We start from the raw sequence: 12,757 nt of genomic DNA, 5'->3' as shown, positions 1-12,757 counted from the left end.
TATCTTTTTGGAAAATTTGACCCTGTTAACCTTTTAAGTGGAATCAACACAATTCTTGATAAATACCGGAAGCATAATGAACTACAGTGGTACCTTGAGCTACGAATTTAATTCGCTCTGTAACGGAGCTCATAAGTCAGTCAACTCGAAAATCAAACTGCTGATACTGGACCCGTGCGCCAACGCGCCAACTAGCGGCAGCTTTCCGAATCACAACTCGTATCGGAATTTCGCTTGGATCTCGAACAAAAATACCGACTGAGTCTCAGCTAATATCTTTTAAAAAAAAAAAATTCATATGTTGGTCTGTTTGTATCTCAAGGTACCACTGTATATACTGGCTGCTATTTGTTTCCAGTTTTGTTATAATGATAAAAGCCTACTGAACTCTATGAATATATATGTTCCTATACACTCCAAATGTAAACTTACAACAACAGTATAACTTAAAACGATTTAATTACCACAGATAGCAAATGGCAAAACCAAGTTAGAACTCAAATGTCTGACTACAATAGCAGTGATTTCTCACCATTTAACCTGTCTTTAATTTATCTAGGCAGAAAAGTGATATCTTAAAATTAAAAAAGAATTATAATATCCCAGGTTGCACCAGGTAAGGATATGGGAAATTGGCTACTCTCATATACTGTTGGCAGAATGTTAATTGGTACAGCACTTTTTTGAGGAAATATTTAGCAAAATTGATCAAAATATATGTAACCTTCAACTTAGCAAATCCACTAACAGGTATCTTAGAGAAATTCTTATATGCACAAAAATGTATGTAAATGTTTATTACAACATTGTAATAGTGAAAAAATAGAAACAACATGAATGCCTATCAATTGAAAATGTTTAATGACATATCTATCCATTACTATGGTATGCTTTGCACTAGATATACATATAAAACCTCGATATTACAGCCATAGAAACAGATTCAAGATTTAAAACAAAATGAACAAAAAACCTAGCAAAATTTGAACTTAAAATTTCAGTAAACTTTACTTCTGATTCCCTAAGTCAGTGGTTGGCAAACCACGGCTCACAAGCCACATGAGGCTCTTTGGCCCCTTGAGTGTGGCTCTTCCATTAAATACAAAGTGCTGACAAAGGTAAGCTTAGGAGTACCCTAATTAAGTTAATAACAATGTACCTACCTATATAGTTTAAGTTTAAAAAATTGGGCTCTCAAAAGAAATTTCAATTGTTGTACTGTTGATATTTGGCTCTACTGACTAATGAGTTTGCCAACCACTGCCCTAAGTCATCCGTGTTCTTTGTACATTTCCGTGCATTAAACCTACCTCAAACACTCTCCCATAGCCTGTCAATTTGGCAAACTGATATATTCCCATATGAGCTCAAATAATACCTCCTCTGTGACTTTGCTGGAAACTTTAGATGAATTTTCCCTAATGCTTCCACTTGCTTCTGTTATACCATTTTGTTCTACTTAATATTTCAAATATCTCCTGCTAAGCCAAAAGCTCCATAAAGGCAAGAAGTTTCCTTTTCAGCACCCAGCACAATGCCCTTCACATAGTAGGCAATAATTGCTGAATAATACAAAACTTCTGTTTAAGTCTAATTTGACTTATTAATTTGGCCATTTCCCCAAATTCCCCAATTTCAGGATGCTTCATACACTTTCCAAAAAAAAAAAAAATCATAGTATAGAAGAGTATCAAATGAAAAGTGAAAGTCCACAACATCTGTATATTATGAACAACTTAATGCCAACAAATCAATTACTTATGAAGTAGTCATTGATGTACACAACTTACCTAAAATAATTCAAGAAGACACAGAAAATCTGAATAGCTTGATAGCTATTAGAGAATTGAATTATACCTGAAAACCTTCTCAACTGGTTCAGCGAACCTTCTCATTGTTGATCAAACATTTAAATGTATGTATATATTTATATATCATATGTATCCTATACAAACTCTTTAACAGAAGAGGAAAAACACCTTTCACTAAACTTTATGAGACAATCATTACCTTGAAATCAAAACCAGACAAAGATGTTACAAGAGAACTATAGATCAATATTTCCTCATGAGCAAAAATTCCTAACAAAATACCAACAAATCAAATTCAACAATGTGTAAAAAGGGTAATGCACCATGACAAATTGGGACTTAATCCCTAAGAATTTAAGGTTAATTTAGCATTCAAAAACCAATAAGTATAATACATCATACTAAGAGTATAAAGAAAACACACAATCACCCCAATAGAAGCAGAAAAAAGAATATGAAAAAATTCAATACTTATGATTTTAAAAACTCTCGGCCCTGGCTGGTTAGCTCAGTGGTAGAGCGTCAGCCTGGCGTGCAGGAGCCCTGGGTTCGATTCCCGGCCAAGGCACATAGGAGAAGCACCTATCTGCTTCCTCCACCCCTTCCCCTCTCCTTCCTCTCTGTCTCTCTCTTCCCCTCCCGCAGCCGAGGCTCCATTGGAGCAAAGTTGGCCAGGGCGCTGAGGATGGCCCCATGGTCTCTGCCTCAGGCGCTAGAATGGCTCTGGTTGCAACAGAGCAATGCCCCAGATGGGCAGAGCATCACCCCCTGGTGGGCATGCTGGGTGGATCCCGGTCAGGCACATGCGGGGAGTCTGTCTGACTGCCTCCCCGTTTCCAGCTTCAGAAAAATACAAAAAAAAACAAAAAAAAACAAAAAAAACCTCTCAACAAACTAGGAATAGAAGGGGAATTCCTCAGTCTGATAAAAGACTATGAAAAACATACAGGTAATAACATGCTTAATGGTTAAAAATTGGATCTTTTCTGCTAGGATCCAGACCAAATGAAGAACAAGGCAAGTGGTGCTCTCACCACTTCTGTAAAATCTTGTCCCAAATGTTCTAGACAATAGAATAGGACCAGAAAAAGAAATAGAAAGTATACAGATTGGAAAGGAAAAAATAGACTGCCTTGATTCATAGTTGATATAATTACATCCATAGAAAATCCTAAGGGAAATTTGTTCTTTCCCAATCAAAATAATTTTAAATATCTTGGCAGGAATTTACCTCTAACTACCACAAGGGGGTAGTAACTACACAATTAAAAAATTCTGGGCCAGAGAATAGATTAACTACCCTAGAAATAAAGTTATTTTTATCATATGTGTGACTTTCTAAGTATATCTGACTTAACCAAGTTCAACAAAAGCACCTTTGTTGGAAATGACAGAGGCCTCATTCATCTCATTATATCTAGATTATCTCTAGATATAATATAAACATGATAATAAAAGTGATGGTTTTCTTATCTACACATACAAGTCATATGTAGTATGTATATGAAATAATAACATATTTCCCAGTTCTTCCTTCTTATCCCATACACAGAAAGTTATTTATTACAGATTTTTAATTTTACTTAGGGCACTGTTATCCATCATAAAATAGTACTTGTGCCTGACCAGTGGTGGTGCAGTGGATTAAATGTAGACTTAAAATTCTGAGGTTGCAGTCGGAAACCCCAGGCTTGCCTAAGGTACATGTGGGAGTTGATGCTTCCTGCACCTCTCCCCCTTTCTCTCTCTCTCTCTCTCTCTCTCTCTCTCTCTGCCTTTCTCTCTCTCCTCTCTAAAATGAATAAAAATTTAAACTTTTTTTTAAATCTTTAAAAAAATAAATAAAATGGTACTTGTTAAAGTATAATTTTGACCCTGGCTGGGTGGCTCAGTGAATAAAACATCCACCTGGCATACCAGAGGTCGCAGGTTCCACCCCTGGTCAGGGCACATAGAGAAGCAATTAATAAGTACAGAACTAAATGGAACAACTAAGTGAAACAATGAGTTGGTGCTTCTCTCTCTCTCTCAAATCAATGGGAAAAAAATAAAGTACAATTTTACTAAATCCTGGGGTTGCTACAAATGTAGTAATGAAAATTGTACTGTAATAAAATCATACTTTACATATCTTTTTTTCTTCTTCCTTTTTTAAAAAAAAATTAAAATTTTTTTTTACTTTTCCAAAGTGAGAAGCGGAAGGCAGACAGACAGCCTCCCACATGCACCTGACTGGGGTCTACCCAGCATGACCACTAGGGGGCGATGACCATCTGGGGCATTGCTGAGTTGTGACCCAAGCCATTCTAGCACCTGAGGTGGAAGCCATGGAGCCATCCTCAGTGCCCGGGCCAACTTTGTTCCAGTAGAGCCTTAGCTGTGGGAGAGGAAGAGAGAGACAGAGAGAAAAGAGAGGGGGAAGGGTGGAGAAACAGATGGGCACTTCTCCTATGTGACCTGACTGGGAACTGAACCTGGGATTTCCACACGCCAGTCAACGCTCCATAGCTGAGCCAACCGGCCAGGGCCTACATATCTTTCTTATCTAGAATGAACCTTACTGCCCGAGTAGTTGAAATCTAATGTTTTGCATGACAGGTTTGAATACTGGACTTATTAAATCATTTGTGCAAAGACACAGTTGATGACGCAATCAGCATTGACTTATGACTTACAGACTAACACTTTTCACCACACCACACTAACACAGGAAATACCCAAAACACTGGTTCAAAAATAGGACACCTGAATAGTTTTGTACACACATCTATGTTTTTCATTTAATATAAACCATAAAGATAGGTTCACAAATACACAAAGATATATGGAATATTTATTGCAATATTTTTGTAATTAAAATGGAAATAACCTAAATATTCATCAATCTAGAATTGATCAATTCCATAAATAAATCATACATCTATCAATAAAGTATTATGTGCTTGTTAAAAATTGAGATTGATCGGCCCTGGCCAGTTGGCTCAGTGGTAGAGCATCGGCCTGGTGTGCAGGAGTCCCAGGTTTGATTCTCGGCCGAGGCATACAGGAGAAGTGCCCATCTGCTTCTGAACCCCTCTCCCTCTCCTTCCTCTCTATCTCTCTCTTCCCCTCCCGCAGCCGAGGCTCCATTGGAGCAAAGTTGGCCCAGGTGCTGAGGATGGCTTTATGGTCTCTGCCTCAGGTGCTAGAATGGTTCTGGTTGCAACAGAGCAATGCCCTGGATGGGCAGAGCATCGCCCCCTGGTGGGCATGCCGGGTGGATCCCAGTTGGGCGCATGCAGGAGTCTGTCTGACTGCCTCCCTGTTTCCAACTTCAGAAAAATACAAAAAAAAAATTGAGATTGATCTATATGTGCTGATAGGAAAAGATAAATTGATAAGTGAAAACAGCAAGGTACAGAAAAATAGTACCATATTAAGTCATTTGTATAAAAAATTAATATAAAATATTTAAGTTTGATAGGCATACAAATGGTTAAGGAACTATAACCAAGACTCTTAACAGGGGCTGTTTCTTGTGGAAAAGGGGAAAGGAAGGGAAACTCTTTTTTATCTTATACCCTTCTTTATATTACTCTTATAATAACAGTAATAACTTGTAAGACTAAATCAAAGACTAGTCATGTAATATTTTAAGACCTAAAAGTAAAACTACATATTGCTTATGAAGTTATACATATGTAATAAAATGATAGAAAAGTGATTATATTTAGGGAAAGAGGGAGATAAAAAATTGGGAGGAGTATATATCTTTAAAAAGAATAGCTAAACTAACCTGACCAGGCAGTGGTACAATGGATAGAGCATTGGCCTAGGATGCCAAGGACCCAGGTTGGAAACCACCACGTTGCTGGCTTGAGCACAGGCTTATCCGGCTTGAGTGTGGGGTTGCCCCCTTAAGCGTGGGATCATAGATACGACCCCATGGTTGCTGCCTTGAGCCCAAAGGTTGCTGGCTGGAAGCCCAAGGTCGCTGGCTTGAGCTCAAGGTTGCTGGCTTGAGCAAGGGGTCACTGGCTCGGCAGCAGCCCCCTGGTCAAGGCACATATGTGAAAGCAATCAATGAACAACTAAGGTGACGCAACTAGGAGTTGATGCTTCTCATCTCTCTCCCTTCTGGATGTCAGTCCCTGTCTGTTCCTCCAGCTCTCTCTCTCTCTCTCTCTCTCTCTCAAAAAAAAAAAAAAAAAAAACAACAAACCCTGAACTAAATATAGTAAAATATTAAGATCTTAATAAAGCTGATTAGTTACAACTTGATAAAGCTGATGTTAATTAATTTTTGTGTACTTGTCTGTTTTAAATATTTTGTAATAAAATGAAGAATGGGATTTCAAGAGACAAAAAATTAGATAATGAAAAAAATGACCTGATAAGTTACTGAGTGATATGTGAGTTGCAGAATTATGTGTATTGCTTAAAATTAATGTGTGCCATGATCAAAAACACAAAATACCAACATATACTTACATGTACATAGCAAATTTTTGAAAAAGATACACACCTACATTTAATAGCAGTCACCTCCATAAAATGGCCTTGGGGAGAGAAGTAGAGAATACATTTTAACTTCTTTACTTTATACATATCTACATTTGATTTTTTACAATGAGCTTATATTAATTAGTTTTGTAATTCAAAAAAATAAATATTTTATTTATTTACTTTAATTTTTATTTATTTATTTTTATTGGGGAGATATTGGTTAATAAAATCACACAGGTTTCAGGTGTACAGTTTTTTTATAATTAAAATTTTTTTTTCTCACTGATTTGAGAGAGAGAGAAGCAACAACTCGCTGTTCTACTTGGTTGTTCCATTTAATTGGGGACTCATTGGTTGCTTCTTGTACGTGCCCTGCCCAACAATCAAACCCCCGATCCTAGTGTGCCAGGACAACATTGTATCTATCCACTGAGTCACCCAGCCAGGACAGGGGTACAATTCTATAATACATTATCTATTTATTATCGTATTAGGCGCTCACTACCTCAAGTCAAGTCTCTTTCTGTCATCATTTATCCCCTCTGTACCTCCTTCTACCTCCTCTCACCACTTTTTCTCTCTGGTCAACACCATGCTGTTGTCTGTGTCTATGATGTTTTTTGTTTGGTTGGTTTTCTGGTTTCGGAGGGGTTTGTTTGTTTTTGCTTAATCCTTTCATCTTTTTCACCTAGCCCTGCAACCTGGGTCTCCTCTGATAGCTGTCAGTCTGTTCTCTATGAGTCTGTTTATTTTTTTTAAGATTTTATTTATTGATTTTACAGAGAGAGGAGGGAGTGGAGTGAGAAGTATGGGCTCATAGTTGCTTCATTTTAGTTGTTCATTGATTGCTTGTCCATATGTGCCTTGAACATGCAAGCCCAGGGTTTTGAACCAGTGGCCTCAGTGTCACAGGTCAATGCTTTTTCCACTGTGCCACCACAGTCTAGGTCATGCCTTTTTCTATTTTGTTTGTTTATTTTTTTTCTTTAGATTCCACATATGAATGAAATTATATGATTTTAAAAAGTAAACATTTTAAAAAATGAAATATACTATATTGGCATTATTGACTTGATGATATTTTAATTAAATAGTAAATAAAGTCAGCCATTGACCTAAATCTAGCTAGCCCTACTCCTTGTTCCTCAGTGTCATACTGCAGCTCCTGTGTCAGGTTCAGCTGGCCTCGCTTGTGAGTTTGACAGTCTCTAAGTCTGACGGGTAATGAATTCTAACTTTGTTTGATTTATTTACTACTATATTCCCAACACCTAAAACAATGCCTGTCACATGATGTGTTCAATCAATATCTGTAGTTTAAATGATAATGACTTAGAGGCCTACAGAACAACAACAAAAAAAGACAGAGAGTTTTAGAGTTACAGACCTTAGGATCAAAATGCCAACTTAGCATTTGTAAAGAAAACTCTGTCAGATCTTACAACCCTGAAAAGCAACAGATATGTCACACATGAAGACAACTCACCTGAAATTCCAGACTAGAACTCTTGAGTTAGGATTCTTTTTCCTGTTTCTGGAAAATACCTGTTTCCTCCTAGATGTTGTACAGCTACAGAATATGGATAATGATTTGGACCCAGGGAGGTTTTCAGCAATAACTCATCCTTTGAAAATCTCTACTCCATCTTGAGGGTGTGAAACAAGAGCTGGATATAATGAGGAGGAAGATCAAACGCTACAGTTAAAGATGTCTGTCTTTCCTCCCAATTCTGCCATCCCCTACTACACTACCAAACACAAGTTCAATAGGAAGAATTTCTACTCCCTATTATAGTTACTAGAGTCTGTGTATGATTTACTACCTAAAGAAATATTTGATTTCCAAAGTAATCTCCTTATTCAATGAAGAGGCATAGAGGGCATTTCTCACACCTCAGATTGTAAAATAAAATAAAATAAAATAAAAAAATTTAATTCTATCAAAAGCCAGTGTTGCCTGACCAGGCAGTGACGCAGTGGCTAGAGCGTCGGACTGGGATGCAGAGGACCCAGGTTCGAGACCCTGAGGTCGCCAGCTTGAGCGTGGGCTCATCTGGTGTGAGCAAAAGCCCACCAGCTTGAACCCAAGGTCGCTGGCTCCAGCAAGGGGTTACTTTGTCTGCTGAAGGCCCGCGGTCAAGGCACATATGAGAAAGCAATCAATGAACAACTAAGATGTTGCAACGCGCAATGAAAAACTAATGATTGATGCTTCTCATCTCTCTCCATTCCTGTCTGTCTGTCCCTGTTTATCCCTCTCTCTGACTCACTCTCTATCTCTGTAAAAAAAATAAAATAAAATAAAAATTAAAAAAAACAGACAAAAAACCAGTGTTGACTGGTGGGAGATTGGCAGTACCTAATATCCCATAGTTGAGCACACTTATACTGTACCACAGATGTTAAGAGGAGCAACTTCTGCAAATATACACTAGGTACAAACATACATCTAAGAGCTAGAAGTACAGAATACATGGAGTATTGGTTCCAGGGCCCCTTGAAGATACCAAAATCCTCAGATTCTCAAGCCCCTGATATAAAATGGCATGATATTTGCATATAACCTTCACAATCCTCCCATATACTTTATAATACCTAATACAATGTAAATGCTATGTAAATAGTTGTTATACTGTTTTGTTTAGGGAATAATGACAAGAAAAAGAGTCTGTACATATTCAGTACAGACACAACCATTGTAAGCCTACTACATAGTACACGTCGATAACAACATAACATCTTTTTGGGATTTTTTTCAATCGCAGTTTATTGATTTGCAGATATAGAACCCACAGATACAGGCCTGATCTGTGGTGGCTCAGTGGATAAGGCGTCAACCTGGAAACACTGAGGTTGCCGGTTCAAAACCCTGGGCTTGCCTGGTCAAGGCACATATGGGAGTTGATGCTTCCAGCTCCTCCTCCTTTCTCTCTCTCTCTCCTCTCTAAAAATGAATAAATAAAATAAAAAAATTAAAGTATTAAAAAAAAAAAAAAAAAAAAAAGAACCCACAGATACAAAGGACTGGCTCTAGTAATTAGGAAAATTGCACAAGAATTTTATTGCTGCATTGTTTAACATTTGTAATAACAAAACATTAGAAATAAAAGTCCAGCATTAAAACACATCAATGATGGTATATTTACACAATGGAATCATGTAAATAGTGAACATGAATAAACTACTTGCTTTGTGCATCATCGTAAATGGATCACAAAAGCAATGTTGAGTGGGGCAAAAGTAAGTTAACAACAACAACAAAAATGTTCATTTTCACATAGTTCCAAAACACACAAATTTAAAATGGTACAGTTTTGGAAAATACAGTTAGGTAGTAAAGCCACTTTTAAAATGTAAGTAAATGATAAGCCCGAATTTCCAGTTGTGATTGCTTGGAGTAGGAAGGTGCAGGGGGGAGCCCAGGGTGGGCACAGAGGGTGCTTGGCAGATACTGGCAGCATTCTACTTCTAACATTAGATGATAAGCTCATGGATGGTCATTTTATTATTATTAAAATTGTACATATTTATTATATATGCTTTTTCAAATATATACCTTACCATAAAATTTAAAAGGTGATATGTGAAGTAGCTAAGTTGTCAGTTGTTGATTTCAACAATAAACATTTGGCCCTGGCCGGTTGGCTCAGCGGTAGAGCGTCGGCCTGGAGTGCAGGAGTCCCGGGTTCGATTCCCGGCCAGGGCACACAGGAGAAGCGCCCATCTGCTTCTCCACCCCTCCCCCTCTCCTTCCTCTCTGTCTCTCTCTTCCCCTCCCGCAGCCGAAGCTCCACTGGAGCAAAGATGGCCCCGGTGCTGTGGCTTCTGCCTCAGGCGCTAGAATGGCTCTGGATGCAACAGAGCGACACCCCGGATGGGCAGAGCATCGCCCCCTGGTGGGCATGCCGGGTGGATCCCGGTTGGGCGCATGCGGGAATCTGTCTGACTGCCTCCCCGTTTCCAGCTTCGGAAAAATGAAAAAAAAAAAACCACAAAACAATAAACATTCTATGTAACAATAATGATGATAATATTACCTAATATTTATATATATCTTTAAGATTACAAAGTGTTTTCTCATACACTATTTCATTTATTTCTAACAACAATCTTGCCTAAGTTAGTAGATAGTATTATTGCCATTTTCATTAAAAACATGCTGAGATACAGAAACATCATTAACTTGCTTTTCCAAACGCATTAATGTCAGGAAAGAAAACCCTAAATTTCTAATTACCAACTTAACAACTGCTTATACCTTATGTTTAAATGTTTGCATATGTTATTAGTATTCTTGTGCCTGTGGTTGAGTTATAGTATTAAATAACACTAAGTACTGAGTACTGTTCTCCATAGTTATGTGCATTATATCGTTCATCTTTGCAAGACAGGTACTATTATTATTATGCCCATTTCACAGGTGAAGAAACTGATAATGTGATTAAGTAAATTTGCCTTCTGTTGTAAGTGGCAGACATGGATCTAAGAGTCTTTTTTTTTTTGATTGATTGATTTTAGAAAGAGAGGGAGAGAGACAGACAGAAACATCAATCTGTTCCTGTATATGCCCTTTCAGGGAATTGAACCAACAACCTCTGCACATCAAGATGATGCTCGATGTTCTAACCAACCAAGCCATCTGGCCAGGGCAATTCTAAGTGTAAGTCCAGGTCTTTAACCAATATGTAATTATGCTTCAGTAATTCATTCCTTCTCCTTCCAGCTTTTCTATCATGAAAATGGACAAAATATTCAAGAATTTTAGCAATTACAATAGATCCTTATTATTCATGGAGTCTACACTTGTAAATTTGCCTATTCACTAAAATTTATTTGTAACCACAAAATCAATATCCCCTGAACTTTCAGTTTTTCCTGGACATGCACAAGGTGACAAAAAAAACCAAAAAAACAAGTCACCGGTCATGCACTTACACAGTTGAAGTCAAACAGGGTGACACTCTGCCTTCCTGTTTCAGTTCTCATATTGTAAGCAAGTGTCCTTCAGTATCTAGGTCTATTTAGGGCTAAATTTTTTGCATTTTTGTACTTTTGGTTGGTGATTTTGCTGTTTAAGATGGCTATGTAGTGTTGTTCCTAAACACAAGAGAGCTGTGATGTGCCTTATGGAGAAAAAATGTGTAAAAGAATCAATCAATGATTTCATAAATAAGTGGAACAACAAATCGATATCCATCTCTCCCTTTTTCCCCTTCTCTCTCTCTCAAATCTAAATTTAGCCTGACCTGTGGTGGCATAGTCGATGGCACATTGACCTAGAATGCTGAAGTCGCTGATTCAAAACCCCAGGCTTGCCCAGTTAAGGCAATACAAGAAGCAAATACTATGAGTTGATGCTTCCCACTCCTCCCCCGCCCTCTTCTCTCTCTGTCTTTCTCTCTCTCTCTTTCTCTCTCTCATCTCTATAAAATCAATAAATAAAATATTTTTTAAAAATAAAATCTAAATTTAAAAAATTTAATTGAGACACATAAAACAAAGTGGAGAATTGGGTGTATTAGCATTCACAGAGAACATAATGGCTAAGAACATAGGTTCTGGAGGCCAACTGTCTGGTTCTAATTCTATCATTTACATAGTGGTGTGAACCTGGTCAATTTATTAGTTTCTTTGCATCATCAGTGTCCTTTTCAACAGTGAGGTACTAATATCAGTGCCTATCTCATCATTGGAGTGTTGTGAGAGTTAAAGTACAGTCAATAAAGTACTTAGCACAGCAATGTGTAAGTCATTACTATTATCAATACTAATTTACATTTGAAATAAGAATTGTCATGTTTGTTTAAGTAAACATAAACATTGAGACATTCATTATTAGTATTTTAGAAGATATACAACAGAAAAGATAATTAAAATAGAGTTAGTATTTCAACACAATTTTCCCCTAAATGGCTGACAAATCTGCCCAATGTAAAATGATTTAAAGAGATTTAGAAGGAGCGTTTATTTCACCTGAAATAGGTATGTGTGATATTGTGATTTATAATAAGAAGTTGATATCTTGGTATCTGCCCCGGGGTCCTGACTCAGGGATCCCCCAAACCTTGTAAATTCTTAACTAATAAGAATACTAGGAGCAACTTTTGTTCTAATATTTGTTCTCCTGAAAGCCTTGTAATTTCCTGAATGATGGAAATGTCTTCTGTTCTAATGAGGCAACTCTGGGAGGGTTCCTGGACAAGGGTTGGTCAGTCAGTGAAGAGAGGAAGCCATGATTAGAAGCTTAAAATTCTTGTTACCACCCCTCTCCCTCGGTTCTCTTGAGAATGAACAAGGGCTGAAATGGTGTTTAATGACTGGTTTCCAGGTGGGTGAACACAGCTGCACTGGGAGAGTGATGCGACCCAGCTCCACATGGACAGAAGTTCTTGTATTCAGGACTCCCCCAGACCTCACCTTCTGTACCTTTTCATCTGGCTGTTCACCTGTATCCTTTATCC

General features: G+C 37.7%; 1 long non-coding RNA gene across 1 annotated transcript in view; it reads left to right on the top strand.

The window, feature by feature from the left end:
* The window catches only part of LOC136386266 (uncharacterized), a 13,694-nt gene extending 937 nt beyond the window's left edge, over positions 1-12,757 (top strand). The window contains exons 2-3 of the long non-coding RNA XR_010747910.1: positions 10,873-10,956; positions 12,625-12,757. This is a non-coding gene — a long non-coding RNA (uncharacterized lncRNA). The remainder of the gene's footprint in view (positions 1-10,872; positions 10,957-12,624) is intronic.

This window comes from Saccopteryx leptura, chromosome 1, assembly GCF_036850995.1.
Source record: "Saccopteryx leptura isolate mSacLep1 chromosome 1, mSacLep1_pri_phased_curated, whole genome shotgun sequence".
Classification (NCBI taxonomy): domain Eukaryota; kingdom Metazoa; phylum Chordata; class Mammalia; order Chiroptera; family Emballonuridae; genus Saccopteryx; species Saccopteryx leptura.
Note: the sequence above shows the minus strand (reverse complement) of the source record. Positions and strands in the feature narration are given on the sequence as shown.